A 25,845-nucleotide genomic window follows, 5' to 3' on the forward strand; every position below is an offset into this window, starting at 1 on the left:
GGCTCCCTAGAAGGACAGTGTTTACACTGCCAATCCGACTTTTCCATTCAAAACAGGTCTCCCCTACGGAAGGCCTTTAGAGCTCTATGGCAGGGAACAGTGTATTATTAAGTAGGACATATATCTTTCATATGTCTTAACAGCAACACTTCGAAACTGTCGTTTTGTTTTGGATGTTAATAGCCCCATTGGCTAGGTAGCGATAACAATTGACACCCTAGCCAGGCTAACTTCTGAATGGGACTACCTAAAAGTGTCATGTGAGGTATCCAATTAATCATGGCATTAAACCCAACCTGATGGTCATATCAAATTTAATACCACAAATAAAATTCAGCAACTTTTAGAAAGTTGCCTTTCTGTACTCTAGCTAGACTAGCTGCCTCACAAAGGCTGTAGAACACAGACAGCTTTCTACTCTCCTGCGGAGACATGTGAACAACTCCCCAACTCAGAAAAAAAGGCAGTTGCCGCAGAATGAGGTGTTACTCCTCTTCCAGGATGGCCACTCAGAGTGTTAGCCCAAAAGGCGAGCTTCAAAGGGGAAGCTGCCTTTGTGAGGCAAGTAGTGACAACACCCCTGATAACACCTCTGAGTAGGATGACTTTTGTTTCTGCATACAAAGTGGAGACAGGGCCAGAGAGGGAAAATTCAAACTGTTTTATTGTGGGTGTGTAGCCCTCTGGTAGTCAGACCCATAGCCAGAAGTGCATGTTTTTGGGGGAATGGCCCTCAGTAATGACCCAGTGTGAAAGCTGTGCACTCAGGGTGCCTTCTCACCTAAATATTTGTAGGGTAATTGGTAAAGTATGAAAGGTTTTAAAGCACACAATACTTTTTGGTTCTCTTTCTTTATCAGCATGATTCTATTTGAAGGAATTAGTAGAATTTGTGTTTTAAAAATTTTTAAGTATTAAAGCACACTGAATCAGCTTTCCACAACACAGCTTTCTAAAGTTGGATGACTGCACCTTTGTGCATTTTCTAAACCATCCAAGCATCGAGAAATGCAAAGCTTGCAAAGTCTTTTTAAAGTAAAATAAACTGCCTGCTGCCGGGAGCCCTTCCTCCCATGCTTGTTTTCCGGAGGTGACTTCTTTTCCTGTCCAGCCTCCGCACTCAACATTTTTCTGCTGAAGTAAGTCCTACCTGGGACATTCGGCATCAGGATATTATCACTCCTGTAATGCCTATAGAGATAAACTTTACCTTGAGAAAAGCTAGGAAATTTAATCTGTCTTTCTGAAGGGTGACATTTCCTAGCTCAACCCCAATGTGGGCAGAAATAGGAAACTTCATCTGTTTCGTGAGCAGAGACGTTTCCTAATTTTGCCCAGGATCATGACTAAAGTTTCAATTTCACTCATCATTAATTAAAAATACACTTACAAGTAGTTTGGAAAATATTCACCATGGATTGGTTGAGAAAGTAGTCATACACAAAGTGTTTTTAATATTTACGGGCTAAACAATGGTGAAAACGAAATAGAATTTAAATGCAATTATACAAGGGGAATTGGGAAGGTTCGACAAGGAAGTTCACTATAATATTGTCCCAAAAGGTTGATAGTTAAATGAGACTTGGTCTAAACAACAATCAGCCAATGCTACATATACATTAAGCAGGCTCAGACATTGACATGCACCCCTGTTAGTTACAGGTAGGCAGCTTCCATTGGTTTCAATGGGCCTCTGCGTGCTTTGCAGGATTAGGGTCATAATGTTTTACGCTAATACTGCAATGCGCCGGACTAGCATAAAAAATGATGACGCTGGTATCCCTGACTACTGCCATGGTGCACCATTTTTTAGATACTGTGCAAACATGGTGGCGTTAGGGGGGGGCGAAGGGGCGCAAGAAAAGTGGTGCTGCACTAGGTGCAGCACCACTTTTTATAATAGTTCATTCTGATTTTCAATGTCATCCTATCGCAATCAAATTTATAATAATCAATAGACCATTACCATTAGGAAAACCAGAGTCACCATTTATGTATTGAGGAATTACACCTCAAACTAAATGCACACTCATTCATCATAATGCGCCCAGGTTGTTTTGTTTTCAAGGGTATAGTGTGCTGAAATTTCAAATGCCGTAGCTAACACTTAATGCCATCCTAAATGATTATGGTGAAAGCATCTTGCTTTGTGAACTCACTGTTTTTTATTGCCCTCGTATGCTTCTTATGCTGCAATATGAAATCTGTACTAGTGAAAGATTGGTACCTATATATATTTAATCTTACTAGGGAATTCACTCATACTACCTGTGGTCCGTCATACAGGTGATAAGACTGATTTATATCTTGACATTAAGCACAACCCATCACAACAGTGAAGGAGTATGCATACCGCCAAGATAATGGTCCACCTGCCTGATTTAGATGCACAACCATAAGTTTGGCTTCAGTGGTGACTAGCCATACGTCAGTCACGCCATTGGAGAAATGGCTGTTTGTTCATCCAATTAGGCAAACGCTGCTGGTGAAGGACAGTAAAAAAGTAATAATGCCCCCCTCATACTCCTGGGCCCCAGTGTCACTGCACTTGCTATACTGATATAATTTCCAGGCCTCCAGGTTCCTTATACTACTTGTCTCTCCTTCGCACCTCCCAATTTCCACTCGTCTCCCATCCATTCATTGAATGCCCTTCTTCATCCCCTTCCTCAGTCTCTTTTTCTCTCTTCCCCTCGATTAGCTCTCACTCATCTTCACCTCCTTCCTCCCTTCTCTACTTATTTCTGGTTCCTTTCTCTTCCTTTTCCCTTGCCAACTTTGCTCATCCTTATAACTTTTCTCTTTCTATCACAACCTTTCCTTCTCCCATTCTGTCAGCTTTTCCTGCCCTCCTCTCTGTTCTTTCACTCTCTCCCTTTATTCATCCCCTTTCTTCTCTCTGCTTTATTGTTCCCTTATACTGTACTCCCTCTGTACCCTGCCCTCACAAAAGTAAATGCAGCCAGGCCCCTGGAATGCACTGTGTCTAAAAAAACTTAGAACAGACAGCCTTCACATTATCAGCTGGTGAAGTGCAGACTGGGCCCATTTGACCCAGCTGCAACAACGGTACCTTTGTCCCTGAATACTACACTTTACCTGGGCACTGCTCAACTCCATAAAATTGTTGTTACCATGTAATTGAACTAGATCCTCTACAAATCAGTCATTGGGCTTCCATAGAGATGCCAGGTGGTGATGTGTATCCACCATCAACTATTGGGACCTCCTTCTTGTGGCCCAACCGAAAGGTCTACTTCGAATAATCGAATGGTTACCTAATACTGTTATGTAAATTAACTTATCTTCCCTTTTCACCCCTTTGTCTATTAAAATGACTACCTGTTTCACACAAACCAAAATTCCTAAAAGACGAGCCTGCTGGCACACCACAGTGATGGTAAAACCTCTCATCAGACACAGTGGCAAAAACAGTGCTTTATGGTGAACAATCAACCTGCTAAATTGTTTTATACGTTCTAGGCTTCCCACTCATTCTAAATTTTCAAAATCTTGTTGGCTGAGCCACCTCAGCTTGATAAGAAAGACTCTATTAAAACAAAGTTTAGAAAAGGATGGATGGAAAATCCCCCCATGCTCCCTCAATACGACTGAATGTTACTTCTCCTTGAACTTGCAACTTCTCAAAAAACGAATAACTTCTGAATAAGATACACAAAGGACCTGAAACACCTAAACTACTAGCTATCTATTTTCAGGATGGCATTCCTGGATTTACAACTCCCTGCACCTAAAGCAGCACTTACAAGGGATCATTAATTTGACAGTCCTTAAAGCAGCCTTCATTACGTAGCTACATACTCTTAAGGTGACCAAATCTCAAGAAGTGTTACTTTTTGGCCTAACCAGACAAGCTACTCATCTAATGTGTGGCACTTTAAAAATCAAAAAGGCAATCACAAATTGATACTCTTCAAAAAAAGGCAGAACAATTTTTAAGACGTTAATTTATATTTTTTACTAGTGCCTCTTCATTCTTTTCCCCTGGTCACTGGTTACATGTGTGTCCAAGATCACTGGAGTTCTGAAAATGCTTGTATCTGCTACAAGAAAACTTAACAGAAGAATTTAGTGAAGAACAGGTCATTTTCTTTTTTTAGTTAATATTCTAGACAAATGCAGTTTGTTTAAATATACAGACTTCTAACATGATACTTTCACAGTTGCCTGGGTCATTTGGGCAAGGAGTAAACATTAATATGAGCTGGACGGCCAGCCCTCAAATGTCCTTCTGTGGCTATGGCCCTGCTGGAACAACTAGGGTGGGCTACTACCAAGCGCATAGTGCCCGAAGAAGAGTAGTGCCATTTTGAAAGGGGCAAGAATGTTGCACTCTGAGATAGCCAGATCACACATGCCCCTTCCCCACCAAAAAAAGATGCTGGCAGCTCTTATACCCCCAGGGGAAGACAGTGATGATTGCCTCCAATCTGTACCCCAGGGATCAGGAAGACCATTAGACACAAAGCACATGTAAAATAATATATAAGAGTATGGGCTGCCAATCATGGGCTTAGCCATTCCCCACCCCACCAAAAAACTATGGTGGTGTTCATTATCCCCAATCCCCAATCCCCAATCCCCAATCTTCCACTGGGGGGGAGGGGGCAGAAAGCCTACTAGATACCATGGAAATAAACAAATAATGAAAGAGTTAGGGGCTGTTCATTATGGGTATGGCCATGCTCCCTCCACCCCCAAAAATTATGCTGGCAGTCTTTCTACCCCTCTAGATGGCAGTTGGGGGTGATTACTCTCAATATGTCCCTGGGAGGCAGAAAGCTCACTAGACACTAGAGACATTTAAAAAAAAATATGTGTGATGACCTGCAATCTGTCCCAATGGGGGAAGGAGAGAAAGCCCACTAGACATCATGGACTGCATTTATGCAGTATTAGTTTAAGGTAGAGATGCCCCCCCAGGACATGAACTCATGCTTGCTCCCTCCCCGCACCCCCCTTTAGACTTTGAGCCCCCCCATTGGGTAGCAAGATAGGTGTATTGACCCCAATCTACCCCCCGGGGGCAGAAAGCAGGGCTATCAAATCAGTGCCAAAACAAACAAAAGTAGGGTGTGGCCTGCCCTCTCATCGAGCCATAGTGCCTTTCTGCTCCCCTGGGGCAAATAGATTTGTCCCAATTGGAGAGGTTGCCTCAAATTTGCCCCTCGGGGTAGCAAGTCAACCTGACACCAGGGATTTTGCCTTAGGGGCAAAAGGAAGTGGTGTGGGTGTTGCACTCTGGCACTGGCCACATCCTCACCCCAGAAAAAACCAAAACCAATATTTTTGCCATCACAGGGGCAGACAGGAGTTTTGCCCTTGATTTGCCCCTGTGGAGGCAAAAATCCCTATGTATGGCAGGAATACTTTTTTTAAAGAAAATATTGGGGTGGGTCTGGCCCATCCTAACATCAGACCCCACCTTCACACCAAAAGGGCCAGTCTTTCTGTTCCTATGCAGACTAAAAAATCCCATCACAATGGCAAGCAAGAGAACATTAGGGGGCATATTTATCAAGGTTTTCTGTCGCCATTGCTCTATGCAAATGTGCGAGGGGGACGCAAAACCAAAGTGAGATTTATCAAGCTACACAAGTTCGTCTTGTGTCGCCCTTCATGGCTTGATAAAACTAGAGAGAGACAAGGCAGCGCAAATCGTTGTTTTGCATTACTCTGTGGCAGGGAGACATTCCATGGGTGAAGCATGGGTGTTTCCATGCATAAACCCATGGATTCTGGTGCATTCCACGATTTACCATTAGTGGTAGACCTGGGAATGTGTCAAAATGATTCGCCTCTCCAGGTAAGCTTTGTTCTCTTTTTACGTGCGCTCCATTTTGAAGCACACATAGAAAGAGGAAAGGAAAACGCTTCTCAGGATTGTTATTGCGCAGGAAGATGTTCCTTCCTGCACAAAAACAATCCTGTCAGTAACACAGGCACCCTTGCACCATGACACAATGGTGCCTGAGTTGGTGCTAGGCTGCTAAAAGTGTGACAGCACCAGGAAAGGAGAGGAATGAGCTGCATAATGTTAAATACCGGGCAGTTCTGCCCTTTCCCCTTCATGTAGCACAGCAAGGTGAAAGTTTGATAAATATACCCCTGGATTCTTTTAGGTGTTGTTTTTACATATGGGCACAGTTAGTGTGGCTAACTCTCAATATCATCCCACCCACATGATCTTGTCCCCCCCACACAAGTGGGACACCATTCTAATCAGAGGGACAAGTGCGAACTCAGGGAGATAGGAAAGAGGTGGCTACCTGCTGATTCCATAACGTTCCACCACAGAAATGTGATTTAGTTCTTTTTAAGCAAAGTTGGCATTTGTAAGTGCTTCTGGATAGAATTATGTAGTGAGAGCCACACACCTGTATACTCCCTTGGTTGTCTAGTTTCCAAAAATGTATAGGTTTGCTAGATTTCCCTTGGTGCCGACTGAGCTAGGGCTCAAAATCCACAGCTACCCACTTTGCAAAAAAGGGTCAGTTTTCAGAGGACAAATATGATGTATCCCTGTTGGGTTTTAGTGGTTCCCATCATGGGCACTAGGCCTACCCACACAAGTGAGGTACCATTTTTATCAGACGGCTTGGGGGAATGCTGGGTGGGAGGAGGTTTGTAGCTTCCCATAGATTCCAGAACACTTTCCATCACAGAAATGTGAGAATTGCTTTTTTTCATAGTCAAAGTTTGAGGTTTGCAAGGAATTCTGGTTCACAAAATACCTGGTGAGAGCAATGCAGGTCTCCCCGCCCCGGACTCACCCAGGGGTCTACTGTTAAAAAATGTGCTAGGTTTAGCCAAAATCCACAGCAATCCACTTTGCAAAAAAAGTGTCAGTTTTGAGAGGAAAAATTTGAATTATCTATGTTGCATTTTCTACCATTTTCAGTCACGGGTACTAAGCCTACCCGTGCGAGTGAGGTACCATTTTTATTGGGACACTTAGGGAATGCTGGGAGAAAGGAAGTTTTTGGATACCTAGAGATGTGAAATCACAGCAATCACAGAAATGTGAGGAATATATGTTTTTAGTCAATGTTTTTTTTTTCATACTTATTGGGCACTGTATACCGCCAAGGAACATGCTTGCTCTACGCTAACACGCATCAGGAACCTTACCAAGATTGTCGATAAGACACATTTAACTGAGGCTTTTGACAGGTATTTCACACACTTGAAACAATTCAAATGGAATAAAATGGGCCTTCCTGGTCTACAAGATTTCTCCAAACTTCCCATACAGAAGCGATTGTGACCCATATTTTTTGGGGTATTTTGTGAAAGACTTTCAGGATGCATATCTTGTTCATTTCCTGAGATACACTTTTGTGTACTGGCTTTTGCCCTGAAGAAGTCTCATTCTTAGGATGAAACACTTGTCGTCTGATTCCTCAACTCAACCAGGAACAGGTTTCAAACAAAACCAAAATCCTTCATGTAAATCAGGATAACAAATCTTTCTTCACTTTCTGAATCATTCAAATGTATAATTGGATTCCATGCAATATGATGCTTTCCTTCTAGACCACTTGATTGTGTTTTTCTGATCCAATAATTATACATAAATAAATGTACTTTAAAAGATTACTGTTTAAGTATCTGACATTGTTTATGGAGTACTCCGTTTCTTTATGTTGATATTAGCAATCTAAACAGATTTTCTGGGTAGATATTACACATTAGAGCGACAGGTGTGTTGTAATGTAAGAGCACCAACAAACACAATAAGAGGATAAAGATATTTCCGAGACAAACAGGATGTGCATTACCTGCTACCATTGTTGCCATTTCTTTGAGACCAACTCTGTAATGGGCCTAAGAGCAATGTCCAGCCGAAGAGAAACTTGCCCCATGTTCACAAGCGCCCTTATGAACTTATTTTCTCCAAACCCTAAGAAAGCAGTGTAGCAGTAGCCCCATAATACTGATCCATATAGGGCAGCACTCTTAGCTTGGGCATTATATATTTCTATCACTGGAGAAATCAGAGAGAATGGAGATTTCTTTGTGAATCTACAGATGGCAGAAGCCTGGTGCTTAACCAAGATACAGCTCTTGGATTGCTCATAAAAACTGCAAATGCAAATTAGGGAAACAAACAAGGGGTTGATCTTTTAGATGCATAGATTGACAACAACCATAAATTTTTTTTGCTGATAGTGAGTCAGGGGTGCAAGAGTTTGGTTAGATTTCTGGAGATGTCCATTCAAGTGAGTAGCTCACTTTGAAAAGCGTCACTCTTTCCCGCTGTCTGCCTAGCAGTGGGTTTCCAAGGGATCTGTAGATGTTCAAACCCCAAGCTTGAACTAATCTTTGGTTTCTGTAAGAAATTGAGCTACTGGTTGATTGGGGTGTGAGTCAAGCAGCAACCAAAATCCTTGTAAGGGTAAGGCCCAAGCCTTTCATAAATTAACCTATGCTCAACCCTCTGGTAGCTTGCCACAGAGCAGTCAGGCTTAGCTTAGAGGCAATGTGTAAAGTATTTGTAAAATATTTTCTGCAGACAGGTTTTTGGGAAGCTACGTGTGTGGATTGAAGAAAATAAGGTTTCCAGGCCCATTAAAGGCTAGATTTAGACCAAAGACTGGAAAAGTAGATAGGCCTTTTGTTTTCTAATGACCAAGTGAAAGGTGGTTGATATCTGTTGGGGCCACTTTTTGTCACCTTTATCAATCTTCGAGTAGCCTTCATCTTGGTCCCAAGTGAAAAACTTTGGGAGATACTTTCTAACCTGGGAATCCCAAACAACTTGCTCACCATTATTATATGTCTTCTTAAGAGAAATTATACACAGATTCGGTGGGGCCCAAATGATGAACTGAGCCAGAAAATTGCTATTTAAAAAGGCGTTTGCCAGGGGGGCTACTGATGGTGCTACATTTTGCCAGGTGATTGGCCCACCATGACCCTTCTGGATCAACACAAGGGCTCCGGGAACTTGGAGTCCCTCTCATGGCATCAACACAGGCTTCTGTTTCTGCACAGCAGTCAGGGCTACTGATGGCACTAAGTAGCTCTAGCTGATTAGCCCGCCACAACCCTTCTGGATCAACACAGGGCTCCTGGAATATGGAGCCCTTCTTGCGGCAGACTTTTGAATAGATGCAAACACACTAACGATTCCTTACTAGTTTTGTTTTTTGTACTGGCCAGAATGTTTTACCTACAGATATTGAGATAATATTACACACAAGACCTCCCTCAAAAGTCAGGATTTCAGCACCTGGTAGACTGTTAGGATTGATCTGTGGGAGCATGTTTTGTATTGTTTTTTTTATTTTTGACTATGATGACGTGATGAAACACATTGTACTGTGCAGTATTTGCTTGGTAGTGTGGTGATACTTTAGAAGATTAAGCTAACCAATTATACAAGGGTTCACCATATAATTTAGGGCTGTGTTTTTTATATTTTTACTTGTCCGACACAGATGCTGAATACATACAAGCTGTGAGACCGAATTTGCAGAGATGACAGTTAATTCCTGTAACTCAGTTAGCAACACCACATCTGACTACTGAAGAATATGATTCAATAAAAGGTTCTGTGAACAAGCAAGACAGAGGCTCCAACTCTGAAGCACTGAGAGGCGTGGCAATTGAAATGGCCCTATAGAAGACATGTATGTGTGCTCATCTAGAGTTGGCAAATTGCTAATAATGAAAGTTAATTGCCAGTTCAATATCTTTCCAAATGACAATATTCCATATGACAACATTCTTACCATAGTCCGGCTGCTGCAATTGGATATATCAACAGGTACTAATGCAGCACCCCCTTTGTAGAGGTTGCAAGAGTTAACAGGCCTAGATGCTCTTATGGGATCCAGTACCCACTCCAAAACTTCTGTGATTGAATCAATCATGAATAGAATGTTTCTTGTGGAGAGTTGACTATCTGCAATTCAAAAAACACAAAACGTCTTCCAGAACTGAAGGTATCATCAATGATGTTCTAGAACCTACTGGCAGATGTGAATAAGATACGGTTAACTCTGTTTCAACATCTTAAGTGCAGACCTACCAACTCACATGGTGCCACTGTGTGCCACCTGATTTCGACTCCCTTCACATGGTCATCCAGGGAGGAGCTGACATCACATGGTGGCAGGAAAAACAGCTGGAAAGCACTGCTCAGAGTGGCTATCCAGATTTGTTTTTGATGCTCTGAGCTGCTGAAGCCCATAAAGGGGTGTGAAACACCTCACGGCATCTGTGGCAGCCTCAGAAACCCTTTATTTTTTGGGTGGGGAGGGGGCATGAGGGGGTTTGTGGAGGACACAGTGCTTTTCAGGTAGCTGTAGGTATGAGGTCCTGCCCCCTCCAATGCACTGCCCTCTCCTCACACTGTGAAATTTGTTTGCAGGTTGGCAAGACTGTAAGTGTACAGGAATGTAAGTTTCTCATCTACAGTCTTTGATTAACAGAATAGATGACCGTTTCAAATTGTCTTTGTATATATATTCATATATGTATGTTCTATTTCTAGGGTCAGAGTACAGGAATGCAGATTTCTTGTCTACAGTTGCTAATTATCATAGGAAAAGGCAGTTTAAAATTGTCTGACTACAGCAATGCAACTTTAATGGAAACAGGTTTTTTTGAGTATCAGTACAGAAGACAGCATGGAAAGGAACAAATGTTTGAAGATCTGCAGAAAATTCATAAACTGGCTGTAAAGGTAGGTTGAAATGAACTGTATCAGCTGCAATATGTGAATTGCATAGTTGGAACCACAGCTGGAACTGACTTAAACTAAGGGGTGAAGAAATATTCTCTGTATGTTTGAAGACTTCTTATGACTCCAAAGATTTATGTTGGAGTTGAACACTACTGCTAACAAATTACTGATTTAATCCTGCTGCAAGTAGACATGATGCAAAAAGTTGATTATATCTAAGTATTGTATGTGGTCATGATTACAATGAAAGAAGAGACACCTAAGCCATCTGCATTAGTTGGAAAAAATACCTGGTACGAGAGAAACATTTAGGGGCATATTAATACTAAGTTTGCACTGAATTTCATCATTTTTTTAATGCAAATACAGCGCAAACTTAACCTCATGTTTATATTTTGACGCTAGACACTTCTAGTGTCAAAATATTGGAGTTAGCACCATTTTTCGGATGTGTGTACCTACCTTGCGTCAATGATATGCATGGTAGGCGTTCCCATCTAAAAAATGGTGCTATCCCCATAGCATTTATCCCCCATGCTAAAATGACGCATGGGTGGGTGGAGGGGCTAAACATTATTGGCTATGGCTGGGTGCAAACTGGGGTGGCATGGTGAGCAAAGAACCATGGATTAAACCCAGATCTTTGACTGGGGGTGAGTGTTTGCATTATTCAGCACTCTGTCTATCATCCTTTTGTGTTGCTAAAGTTGCCCTAAGTGGGAAGGGTTTGCCCAGATGTGGGCCTTTGCTCACTGTGCCACTGGATTCAAGCTAGCCTGGCTGATGAAGGGTGATTCCCTGAAATCGGTCCCAGGATGCTTGTTTCCGGTCCAGGAAGGACTTGGCCTGACAGTTCGGGCTGGACTGTTCCCATGGGGAACAGGGTCAAGACTGATTTGCATATGGCTGGGTCCAAACTGGGGTGGCATGGTGAGCAAAAGAATGATGGATTAAACCCAGATCTGTGACTGGGGGTGAGTGTTTGCATTGTCAGCACTCCGTCCATCATTCTTTTGTGTTGTTAATGTCGCCCTAAGTGGGAAGGGTATGCCCAGACATGGGTCTCGTGCTTCCCATGCCACTGGATTCAAGCTAGCCTGGCTGATGAGGGGTGAAACCCCGAAACCGGTCCCAGGATGCTTGTTTCCAGTCCAGGGAAGACCTGGCCTGGCAGTTCGGGCTGGACTGTATCCATGGGGAACAGGGTCAAGACTGATTTGCATATGGCTGGGTCCAAACTGGAATGGCATGGGCAGCAAAAAAACAATGGATTAAACCCAGATCTGTGACTGGGGGAGAGTGTTTGCATTGTCAGCACTCCGTCCATCATTCTTTTGTGTTGTTAATGTCGCCCTAAGTGGGAAGGGTATGCCCAGACGTGGGTCCCGTGCATCCCATGCCACTGGATTCAAGCTAGCCTGGCTGATGAGGGGTGAAACCCCGAAACCGGTCCCAGGATGCTTGTTTCCAGTCCAGGGAAGACCTGGCCTGGCTGTTCAGGCTGGACTGTTCCCATGGGGAACAGGGTCAAGACTGATTTTCATATGGCTGGGTCCAAACTGGAATGGCATGGGCAGCAAAAGAACGATGGATTAAACCCAGATCTGTGATTGGGGGTGAGTGTTTGCATTGTTCAGCACTCCATCCATCATCCTTTTGTGTTGCTAAATATTATTTAACACCTGGGTCAGACCAGGCGTTAGGTGACCTGTGGACCCATTTCCATGGTTAAACACCATGGAATGGGTCCACGGGTGCCCTCCCTAATCCCCAGGAACTCCCCACCCATACCAGAGGGACACTAGAGGATGGGGGACCCCCATCCCAGGTAAGTAGGGGAAGTATTGGTAAGTATTTCTTATTTTTTTTCAAGTGCCATTGGGGGCCTTTATTTGGAGCCCCCTTCATGGCACTGGGTGCAATGGCCATGCCCAGGGGACCCTGGTCGCCTGTGCTGGCCATTGGGGTGGTGGGCATGATTCCTGTCTGACAGGTGTCATGTGTCAGGATGGTTATGAGTCAGGAAATGATGCTAGGCAGGTTAACAGCCTTTTTTTGCCTCTAAGAAGCCTAGTGTCAATTTTTGAGGCAAAACCCCTTCACCCCTACCGCCACCCCCACCCGGCTACCATAACTTTTACTGATGGTAGCTCAAGCTTAGCACTGGCTTGTGGCATTCCATAAATTTGGTGTCCGGCTGGCGCTTTGGAATGACACAAGATGGCGCTATACTTTTTGCCCCAAAACTGCATTTGTGCAGTTTTGCAGCAAAAAGTATAAATCTGGGCCTCATTGTTTTCAGGAAGTCACAGGTCTTTGAATGAAGAACCATGAATAAGAATTTCACACAGATAAGAGTCTCAAAGATTCCTCAAATCACTGGATATTAAATCAGACAAGCAATTCCTTGTGCCAGGCTGATGCCAATAGTATTACTTGCCAAAACACTTGGGCAATAATTTGTCACAATGACACACATTTGACTGTCACAGAGGCTAAAGCAGTAGAGGTGATCAAACGAATAATAAGAATATATAGCAAGGCAAAGGGGAATGTGTAAATCTCCTATGATTAAACCCAAATATGTGCCAAGTGAATCCTTGAGGTTTCAGGCCCAAATCCTGGCGAACCACTCAACCTTTTATCATTCAGAGGCCAAAAAAACTATTATTGAACTGATAACAATGAAATTCTGTTGCTCAGCACAAGGTACCACATGAACTAAATGTGTGTTTTTATAAATACAGGTTATGACAAAATGCTATAGTTGTATCTTATTGTTTGAGACTATATTAAGTTAGCATAGGCAATGAATATTACACTAAGGAGTTTAATAGCTCCATTAAGTGTCAACTGATCAGCAGCAATTGATCAGTAGTAAGTAAATTCTCTTAATTATTATCTATTGAGATTACTTCTGAGACTGATTTTGACATACAACATTTAAACGTTTTTAAATAGTGAACAGCAATTGAAAATCCTATCTCTAATCAAGAAACATCCATTTGGGAAGTTGTTTTATCAATCTATACCTGAGACAGACAGCTCTTGGAACCACCATATTTTAATAAATCCACATATAAGTGCAAATATATTAGTATCTTAGATTCATTACAAGGCCGATATAGTGATGCTTGGAGATCTAATAAGAGATTAGAATTGACAAATTGGCTGACATAGCCGTGTACATTGATCATAAGGACTTTACATTTGCTCCAAATTCTGTGATCATGCATTTATATCTGTAAACTCTTTTTTTATAAAGCGCAGGAATCAATTAAGGACATGCTTTCAGAAAATGGCCTGGTAACTGTTTGTAGATGAGAACTTCATATATCATGAAAATATTCCTGATAATTTTATACTCCTGCTAAATATTACATTACATACTCTTGCTAAATATTCTCATGTTGACTCATATAGTAGGTGCAAATCTAAAATATTCCTGACTACCTGCTCAGATCATCCATAACTGCAGTTAATTGCAGAATCAACTTTTGCTCAGAAACCAGGAGAAAAAGAGATCTATTAAGTTTCTATTAAGTTCTACATAGAAATTGTTTGGTCATTATGGAGGATGCTTAAGGTTTTGTGTAGAGAAGGCAGTGGATTTCCCACACCACCTTAGGACAGGCAGCTAAAGTTTAAGTTCCCTGCCTGACGTGGTCCCTGCCAAAATGGATGACTCTTTAAGGGGAAATCTCTGTGGTGGCTTCTGCACAACTGGTCTGTCCCTCTTCCAGAAATGCCTTCAACAGTATCTCCCTCCATGATCCTCCGTAGCCCCACCTCTCATGTTGCACCTTCCATATAGCACTTGTCCTTTCCGCACCACCAAACATAAATTCCAAATTGGGAATAAAGAACCCTTTCACAAAATATGTGTTAGAGGCTGGAGGTTTTCTGTAACTGACCACTGTCCATGGTGGATCACACAGAAGGAGCTACAGCAGAAATAACATTGGATACAGTGACCTGAGTTGTGGAGCCCACTTGACACCATTTCAGTTGCCATCATAGATACAAAATATGTGTTGCCCATTGTGGAGTCAGTGACAGCACTACCATCAAGAACAGCATTCCCTGCCACCAAAAAAGGGTAGCAACACACAGAAGATGTCAAGCAGGGCTTTTTTTTAGCAGATGACTCCTTATCACCCTTCCTTAAAACCTCTGACTCTGAAGGACTGAATAGCCATCACAAGGCACCTCTATGTTAATGGCCCACAATTCTCATTACATTTTCTCAAGAGTGAAGACCCTCCCATTAACCTTACCAGTCACCTCTTCAGGCAATGACCTACATGAACCCCCTACTACCACTCCTATATATTGATTACAAAATACTCAAATGGGTTCTATAATAAAATTTACTTGTTTTTTTGTTGCAAAACTCTGATTTGTTACAAATTTTGTCTGACATTAAGGCCCATATTTATACTTTTTGACGCAAAACTGCGCTAACGCAGTTTTGCGCCCAAAAAATTAGCGCCGGCTAACGCCATTCTGAAGCGCCATGCGGGCGCCGTATTTATTGAATGACGTTAGCCGGCGTTAGCCGCCGGCGCTGTCTGGTGTGCGTTAAAAAAAACGACGTACACCAGGCAGCGCCGGCGTAGGGGGAAAATGGCATATGGGCGTCCAGAAATGGTGCAAGTCAGGCTGAGGCAAAAAAATCGCCTTAACCCGATTTGCGCCATTTTTTTACGACGCCCATCCCCCATTGAAATGACTCCTGTCTTAGCAAAGACAGGAGTCATGCCCCCTTGCCCAATGGCCATGCCCAGGGGACTTCTGTCCCCTGGGCATGGTCATTGGGCATAGTGGCATGTAGGGGGGCACAAATCAGGCCCCCCTATGCCACAAAAAAAAAAAATAATAATAATACTTACCTGAACTTACCTTAATGTCCCTGGGGTGGGTCCCTCCATCCTTGGGTGTCCTCCAGGGGTGGGCAAGGGTGGCAGGGGGTGTCCCTGGGGGCAGGGGAGGGCACCTCTGGGCTCATTCTGAGCCCACAGGTCCCTTAACGCCTGCCCTGACCCAGGCGCTAAAATCCGGCGCAAATGCGGGTTTTTTAGTCCCGCCCACTCCCGGGCGTCATTTTTGCCCGGGAGTATAAATACGACGCATATGCATCGCAGTCATTTTTTAAGACGGGAACGCCTACCTTGCATATCATTAACGCAAGGAAGGTGTTCACGCAAAAAAATGACGCTAACTCCATGAACTTTGGCGCTAGATGCGTCTAACGCCAAAGTATAAATATGGAGTTAGTTTTGCGTCGAATTTGCGTAGAAAAAAACGACGCAAATTCGGCGCAAACGGAGTATAAATATGCCCCTCAGTACACTCAAGAAGCAGTTAAGAATGCTTTAATTTATTTCATCCCAAGTTGTGTTGCTAGTAAGTACTAATTATAAAACATTTATAAAATTTACTGTTCATCTTCTAGAGAATTTCTAAAAATATACGGTTGGGTGGACAATGCATTTTTGAAGAGTAGAATGTGCTCAGAGAGAACAAGATGCAAGCTATTTTCAAATATATTAAGCAAATCCCTAAACTGTACACTCCCATTGGCATCAATTGCTTCTGACGTGGAGAAAGCTTTTGATAGGATGGACTAGGCTTTTATGTTTCAAGCTTTGAGTTGGCTTGGTTTTGATCCATAATAATTAATTTGGTTTTGTTGTTATATTCCTCCCATAAAGCATTTACATTGGTCAACAGATCACTATCCTTGCCTTTTATTTGATAAAGCTTTCATTTATATTAGCTTTGGATTCCTTTCTTTTTTAGAATAAGTCAGAATACTTATGTACTTGGCTTTAACTGGGGATCGAAACATTTGAAATGTTCAGTTTTTGTAGCTGACATGCTTTTATGTATCTCGATTTATGAATATTGTATGTCAGCCTTCTTAGCATTTCATTGCTTTACAGATGACTCCAAAATACTCCCATCTAATAAGTTTTATTTGCATAAGATGTTTGCTGGTTCTCATTTTTACATTGAGCCCAACTAAAATCATATATTAAGGATTGTGGTTTTCAAGTTCCTTAAAGCGTATGGGTGAATTAAACATTGATAAAATGGAATAATTCACATCTTTCTAGCTGATGTTGCTTAGAGTTCTTTAAAATGATGCAAGCTCCTTTTCTTGTATAGATAGATAGATAGCTTTATTCGGCAAAATAATACCATCAAAGCAGATAAAAAAACATAAATACATCATATTGAAAAAAGTATTAAGATAAGTGGATAAAAATGACAACATAAAACAGTACATCAAACACCTCAACCCTCATTTAAAATACGCAAATTGAGTTTGAAAGAAAATGATCAAATACATAAAAGTAACAATAAATAAATACAATCCATGGCACATAAAACTCATTTAAATCTCGGCACAAAAGATTAGCTTCAACTGCTATTACCAGCTCATGGCGAAGTGGAGTTAAATTGAGTGGCATACTCCTGACTTCAGAAATTTATGTCTGATTGGCCATATGGCCTCGAGAAACTTCGCCAGTGGACATGCCACTTTGCCATGGGCATTTGATTTAAGAATCCTAAAAGCTACTGACCCACTCGCAAAGCCCATGGATCTGCAAGGTGGAATGAGCCAACGTGCTCTTTGCTTGAGATACGCAGGGCATCTAAATAATACATGCGCTAAGTGCTCAGCAACTCCACATCCCATTGGGCATAAATCATTGTCAGCACCTGAGCTGGGCCATTTACAAGTAAACGAACTGAGTGGTAGTGTTCCCAACTTAAATCTAATAAAAAGTGCTCGTGCAAAAGCGGAAACAATCATGTCCATAAAATTCTCAAATTCATAGTTACACTTCAAGGATAAAAAACTATTAGTTAAACTGGGTGAGGGCACCTCTGCTAGTTTTTCCATGTGGACTTTCAACCAATATGCATCCTTCACAAGCTGAACAGCATTTTTTGTGAGATGTGCAGGATCCAACCAGAAACTGCTCAATCCAAGAGTGAAGAGAGATTCTTTCACATATTTACACCACCTAACCCTTTTTAGGGCTTGCGCTCTCACTAAGGTACTAAGGCCCATATTTATACTTTTTGACGCACAACTGCGCCAACGCAGTTGTGCGTAAAAATTTTTAACGCGGGCTAACGCCATTCCAAAGCGCCATGCGGGCGCCTTATTTATTGAATGGCGTTAGCCGGCGCAGCTGACTGGTGTGCGTAAAAAAAAATGACTCACACCAGGCAGCGCCGGCGTTGGGGAAAATGGAGCTTGGGCGTCAAAAAATGGGGCAAGTCAGGTCTGAAGCAAAATATTGGCCTCAACCCGATTTGCGCCATTTTATTTGACTCCCAACCCCCATTGAAATTACTCCTGTCTTAGCACAGACAGGAGTCATGCCCCCTTGCCCAATGGCCATGCCCAGGGGACTTATGTCCCCTGGGCATGTTCATTGGGCATAGTGGCATGTAGGGGGGCACAAATCAGGCCCCCCTATGCCACAAAAAAAAACAAAAAAAATACTTACCTGAACTTACCTTAAGTTCCCTGGGATGGGTCCCTCCATCCTTGGGCGTCCTCCTGGGGTGGGCAAGGGTGGCAGGGGGTGTCCCTGGGGGCATGGGAGGGCACCTCTGGGCTCCTTCCGAGCCCACAGGTCCCTTAACGCCTGCCCTGACCAGGCGTTAAAAAATGACGCAAAAGCGGCTGGACGTCATATTTTAAGACCCGCCCACTCCTGTGCGTCATTTTTGCACGGGAGTTTAAATAAGGCGCACATGCCTTAGAGTCATTTTTTAGAAGGGAACGCCTACCTTGCATATCATTAACGCAAGGTAGGAGTCCACGCTAAAAAATGACGCAAACTCCAAGATCTTTGGCGCTAGACGGGCCTAACGCCAAAGTCTAAATATGGAGTTAGCTTTGCGTCGGATTTGCGTAAAAAAAAACTACGCAAATCCGGCGCAAACAGAGTATAAATATGCCCCTAAGCCCGGCTCTCTATGGGCCAAAAATATCGAGGACCATAACCTAAGCCAGTAAGTCAATGGCCGTAAGGCAGCGATACGTGAGATAGAGTAAAGGTTTAGATCCAACCGAATGGGCAAGGTTGGAGAGCTTACAGGAATTTTTAACAGCATTTTCAAAAAGGAGTTTTCAGCTTTCTCCAGATCGTTTAGATTACAATAGCCCCATAGCTCTGCACCATATAATACTCCACCCCTGGCCTGGGCTTTATATATTTCTAATGGAGGAGTGATTGCAAAACTAGGGGATTTGGCAACGTATCTCAAAATGCATCCCGATTTCTGTTTTAAACTCATAACAGACTTAGCTAAGTGTGCCTTCCATTTCTGGGAGTTCTCCAAGCTAAAACCCAAATAATCAAAATCAAAAACTCTTTCTAAGGCCTCTCTTTCCAAATGTATTTTTTTCCTAGCCTTTTGTTTGGGGTCACCAAGCACCATATACTTGGTTTTGGAAGAATTTATTTCCAAACCATAATCTTTACAAAAGCATGTGAACTTATCTAACAATTTAGTTGGGCCGGAGGCAGTTTGCGATAATAGCAGAGTATCTGCAAAAAGCAGACATGGTACCCTTTCTCCCACAACCTTGGGGGCATCACTGTCACAATCCATTAGGTAGGGGATACAGGCATTGATAAACAGTAAAAATAGAGTAGGGACCAACACACATCCCTGTCTGACTCCTCTGCATACTGCAATCTCGCCTGTTAGTTCTCCTTGCATCCCCCATCTAATTCTGGCATAGCTCCCTGAGTGCAACTCTTTAATCAGATTTAATAAGGGGCCCGGCACTCCAGCTTTGTTCAGAACTCCCCACAGTTTCCTACGTGGGACCAAATCGAAGGCAGACTTAAGGTCGACAAAGGCGACAAAGAGTTTCCTGGCCTCCACGTCCACTACCCTCCATTTGATCATGAGGAAACGAAAAGCCTGGTCAACCGTCCTGATCTTCTGTCAAAAACCAGCCTGTAAATGACTCAATACTTGATTGGCATCCATCCAGTCCTTTAATCTGCCCAATAACTGATGACAAAATATTTTGTGTGAGTTGTCCAACAAACGATTGGGTCTATATTTTCCCGGGGACCCCCTTTTACCTTTTTTATAAATAGGGACAATAATTGCTCCCTTCCAGGTTTTAGGATAGTTGCCACTTTCTAAAACGGCATTGGACACCCTATTTATGTAGGGACCCCAACAGACAGGATATGATTGAAAGAGATCCACCGGTATACCATTCAGTCCGGGGGCTTTACCTGGTTTTTGGGCCCTAAGAACCATCTCAGTTTCCTTAAGGGAGAAGGGAGTAAGGCTGGATGTAGAAGGCAATTCCTCAATGAGATCGTTTTCAAGGACACAAGCAATGATGGGATCATGACTGTATAATTCGGTAAAATGAGCAGTCCAAACCTCAGAAGGAATATGACAATCAGGTCTTGAATTGTCACCACGCATATTTCTGGCTACCAGGCACCAAAAGCGAAAAGAGTCTTTGGCCCTCATTCCAATGTTGGCGGGCGGCGGAGGCCGCCCGCCAGAATTCCCCCCTCCGAAATACCGCGCCGCAGTCAAAAGACCGCGGCGGGTATTACAAGTTTTCCCCTGGGCTGGCGGGCGGTTGCTGAAAAACCGCCCGCCAGCCCAGGGGAAAACGACCTTCCCACGAGGATGCCGGCTCGTAATCGAGCCGGCGGAGTGGGAAGGTGCGACGGGTGCAGTGGCACCCGTCGCGTATTTCAGTGTCTGCAAGGCAGACACTGAAATACTTTGCGGGGCCCTCTTACGGGGGCCCCTGTCGTGCCCATGCCATTGGCATGGGCACGGCAGGGGCCCCCAGGGGCCCCGCGACCCCCCCTACCGCCATCCTGTTCATGGCGGCTTTCCCGCCATGAACAGGATGGCGGTAGGGGGGGTCGGAATCCTCATGGCTGCGGAGCGCGCTCCGCAGCCATGGAGGATTCACACGAGCAGCGGAAAGTCGGCGGGAGACCGCTGACTTTCCGCTTCTGACCGCGGCTGAACCGCCGCGGTCAGAATGCTCGTTGGAGCACCGCCAGCCTGTTGGCGGTGCTCCCGTGGTCGGTGGCCCTGGCGGCCACCAGCCGCCAGGGTCAGAATGACCCTCTTTATCTCTAGCCGCCATCAATAGTTCCTGCCACGATATTTCCTCCCATAAGTGTTTACTGGACTTAATAGCAGATGTGTACTAGCGCCTAGCATGCATTATCTTAGTTCTGTCTTTCGATTTGATAGCTTGTAAGAGATTGCTCTTGGGCTCCTTACATGGCTTGCCAATCCACATTGAGTGCAATTCTTTACCCAGTCGTTTGTTCCCACCACTGGATTTAATGAATAGCATTCTTGCAGCCGCAAATAAGTCCCCATGCAAATCCAACACTTCATTTGGGGAGTACAGTGAAGAGACGATAGGCAGTTGGTAACTGAAAATTAGTTTTCAAAATTTCCCCCATAGTTTGGGTGAGTTTCTAAATGAGTCCCATTTCAGGGTACGTTTATTAGAAGAAACCTCTAGGGGGAAAGAAACTTCATGAGGTGATCATGTAGAGTTTCCCAAAAGAAGTTGGCTGCCGCAAGTTATAATAAGAGGGGCATGGTCGCTATTGTATTGGTCACCCACATTGAGGTCTAGAACAGTATACCACTGCCTCACATCAATAAGTATGAGGTCAAGTATACTGCTGTAGCACCCTCTAAAATACGTGGATTTAGCAGGTTTGTCGGATGGACAATGGCCATTCCCTGGACGAAGACCATAAGTCAGCATAAGGTTGATGATTTGCAAAGCCCTGGCATTGGAATTTGGATGTTTTCTCTGGGCTATGTATGGGGGAATATTCCATACACTATCCTCTATCTGGGTAGCTTCTGTGAACGCAGAATTGGGTTCCAGCATTACATTAAAATCCCCGGCAATGATAATGCAGTGAGTCATGCTATAATCTGACAAAAAAGCATTCAAAATCTGCATAGTTTTAGATGATTGGTTGTGGTGGCCAGGTCTATTGTATACATTGACAAAAAGCAAGGGTAGATCTTGCTTTGTCTAAATAGACAGAGCTAATATATCTGGTGATTCCACATAAAGTTCGCTAACTTCCCCCACATCCAATATTCCAGCCATGTGATGAGTCCTCCTGCTGCTCTACCCGTAGGGGACCGCCTGGCTTCCTTACAAAAGGAAGTAAACCCATGTCTATGTATATTTGTAATAGCCCAGGTTTCTTGAAACAGACATATACTGAATTTATCTATAAACAGCTCCCAATCAGCATCATCTACTTTGTTTTTAATCCCTGCCACATTCCATGTTAAGAATGTTAAGGTCAGTATTTTAGGGACCCTAGGGTTTTCCTGGGGGATATCAAGTAAACTCACCCCATCTTGGGGCTGGGAGACTGGTGTTTTAGATAAAATATCTCTGGGGGGCAACGCTAAAATCCTCTGCAAGAGAGGATCTGTAGGCCGACCTTTAGCTGTGGTTACAATAGATTTAGGAAGTGATAAGCTTTTATTGCATACATTTTAGCTATGATTTCTGTAAATATTCCTTCTTTTTTAAGAAAATCACCTTCTCTGTTTATAACTTTTTGTGAAATATGAAAAACCTTCTTTATAATTTTTTGAGCCACAGCACAGTGAATATGAAGGAGTACATGTTGCTGACTTTCAAGATTATCCTAAACTATTTCAAATCAATTGTCATACTGGCTTTCTGACAGTGATAATCCTTTTTATCTGAGTTAGCTGGACATTGATAATCATTTCAATCATCCTTTTTCCTGCAAAATATTTCTATATTTTTTCAAAAGCCAATCTTTGAGAGGTGGGGTTAAGCCACAAGCAAGACGGCAGTTGTCTATCAAAGCTATTTCAGCTCCCCTAGAGTGCCCTTGCTGTCACAAATAATAGAATGAAGGCATTTAACAAACTCTGGTTATATCATCAATGAACTTGCAGATGAAAAATATATAACATTTTAGCTGTCACAGACTGGGGATACTAGGTGGTTAGATCAATCTTTGCTTAGGAGAGTTGTTTGATGCTTACTCTTGTAGACCTGAGCTGAGCTTTCCAGAGTGCTGCAGACACCACACCAACTGCTTGAGCATTTCGTAGATAGCAGTGATACCTCTGATATGCACTGGAAAGGAATAATGCCCTGGTGTAACCCTCCTAGTGTGAACACACAGAAAACATGATTATCACTGAAGCCCAGTGGTCCCTAGCTGTGGTGAAATGCTTGACTTGGAGAGATGGACGAAACTGGATGAGAGATGACGGAAATTATGGGGCAGAGTCTAATTTACAGAAAAGGGGACTGTCCCTCTATCAGCACTCTTATTGAAAATGTAATAGAGCATATCGCACTGGGAAAGCATCAAATACAACAACATGCATGTCAAGCTAGGATATTTGCAGACCTTAACCTCCAATAGGCAATGGGGAAAAGAACAGATTCTGTCCCCACGTCAAGTATTTGAACAAGGTAGGTATAACAATTGGAGGAGAAACTGAAGGCAGAAAGTGACAGTCCCCAGCATAACGAAAAGGAAAAATCAACAGAGAAGTGAACTTGTATCTTCATTGCAGGAGAATGACTCAGAAAGGAGTGTGAACACTAAGTACCCCATAACCACAAATGCTGCTAGAACTTACAAGACCTTCTGAAAATGAATGAGTGGGTTGCAAGGTTTGAATTAAGGAAATACAAACTGCATTCAGAATTGCACTGCACCAGTACCTCATACTGTATAACACTGGCCTGCATGAGATGATCCAGAACTTACCCCTTGATATGATTTGTGTACCAATTTCTGAGCACTTGCTTTAGATAAATGACACTGTGATAAAGAACAAAATATCCAAGAACCCTGGATGAGGTCAGCTGCGGCTCATTTTGTTGAAAGACTGGAGACTTTGTGAAAAACCAGAGTCCTAACACAAATGAAAGGAAAGTATGAATTGAGACTTGAGGCCACAAAAGACTCATCAAAAGAGACTATGCGGTTAACATGTAAATCAAGAGCAGTGAAACACAGCAGTTAATGAAAAAAAGCAGTGAAGCCATAGTTAGAAAGTATTCCTGTATGTCTCAAAGAACAGCAAAGGGGATAATGATATCTCTAACATCAACAGCTCCATGTAAAACACCAACTGTTGGAAGAGTAAAAGGTGGCCCAAAGAGTTGAGACCCAGCTAGGTACGTGGAAGTATATGGTTGACTAACAATCATTGACCCTACCCATCTTAGATTTCTGACACATGTCTAAACCCAAATTGACCGACACCTGTTGTTCACTAAAATAATTGCAGTGAAAGTCCGATCCAAATGAATCCTAACCTGAAAAAATGTCTGAAGTCACAATGCTTCTCTCATGGTAGATTTACTTCGATTTGATTGACTGTGAAATTGTTAAAGACAAGTACAACAGTTACACCAGCAGACATGACGACTATCCAAGCAGACCTTAATACCTACAAATTTAAAATGGAGGACAATGATAGGAATTTGGAAGTTGAAGATGACCACTGTGAACGAACTGACAGAGCTCAAGCTGTGGTCAAGTACTATGTACCATAGGTGAAAGGTCCTAGATTTAGAATACAGATATTGCAGGTACAATATTCCAATATTGTGAGTCCTATTCTTCCACTTTGACAACCTTTCCATTCCATTTATCCTCTCCCACCCCCTCTTGCGTGAGCTCTTACCAATATACCACAGAGAGACAGAAGTGATATATACAGACCATGGGCCAGATGTAGCAAAGGTTTGCGACTCGCAAACGGGCAGAATCGCAATTTGCGACAGTGCAAAATCGGAAATGGGATGCAAAAAGCCCATTTTCGACTCGCAAAAAGCGATGGGACCCGTTTGCGAGTCGCATCCGTTGCGACCCCATTTTGCGACCCGCAAATACCAAGTCGCAATTAGCGAGTCGCAAACCATATGCAATTGCAACTCGCAAATTGCGACTAGTCGCAAAAAGGCCAGTTTGCATGTCCCATTTACCACTAACTCAGAGCAGGTGGTAACCATTACCAAAGTATAAAAGGAGACCCAGAAGGCATCTGGGTTACTCAAGATGGCGGAGATATACCTGATAGCAGTGAGGAGGAGAGTCCACGCAGCCCAGCAGAGGAGGAGGAGGGGCCACAGACAGGAGAAGATATATAGAACCAGGCAGACTCTTTTTCAACAAACTGAAGAGGAGATCTATGACAAATACCACCTTAGCAGCGCAGCCATACTAGAATTAATAGATTTACTCAAACCACAGCTAGAACACCAGACACTGCGTGGCTGCGCCATCCCTACGCATGTGCAAGTACTATGCTCACTGCACCTCTTGGCCTCAGGGAGCTATCAGGGGGTCATTGCTGTGGCAGGTGGGGTATCCCAAAGTGCAGTGTCAAGGTTCCTCAGGGCCTTCCTAGATGCCTTAGTCACGCACATGTCTCACTTCATATACTTACCAAGGAATGAGGCAGAAATGAACAGCACCAAGCTGGACTTTTACCGCATTGCCCACTTTCCCCATGTCATAGGGTGTGTAGATGGGACACACATTCAAATATGCCCCACTGCAAATCTGGAACACATTTTCCGCAACAGAAAGTGTACCCACTCACTCAATATACAGGTTGTTTGTGACGCCCATTATGTCATCACCGACATTGTAGCTAAGTTTCCAGGCAGTACCCATGACTCATACATTTTTAGGCATAGTGGGATACATCAACGCCTGGAACGTGGGGAATTCGGAGACGGTTACCTCCTAGGTAGAGCCACAGACACTTGCAGACATACACACAGGTCACTGTGCACGACAATCTGGACTTCCTAACCGTGTACTTTTGTGCCCAACAGGTGACAGTGCATATGCTCTCAGGCCTTGGATCATGACTCCGTTTTTAACACCCAGCACTGAATCAGAGAGGCAATACAACAGAGCACATAAGAGGACCAGGAACCTGATAGAGCGCACCTTCGGACTCCTGAAGGCAAGATTCAGATGCCTCCACCGCAGTGGAGGTGCCCTCCAATACACCCCCATTACCGCATTCAAAATTGTGGT

Source organism: Pleurodeles waltl, chromosome 5 (assembly GCF_031143425.1).
Source record: "Pleurodeles waltl isolate 20211129_DDA chromosome 5, aPleWal1.hap1.20221129, whole genome shotgun sequence".
NCBI lineage: Eukaryota > Metazoa > Chordata > Amphibia > Caudata > Salamandridae > Pleurodeles > Pleurodeles waltl.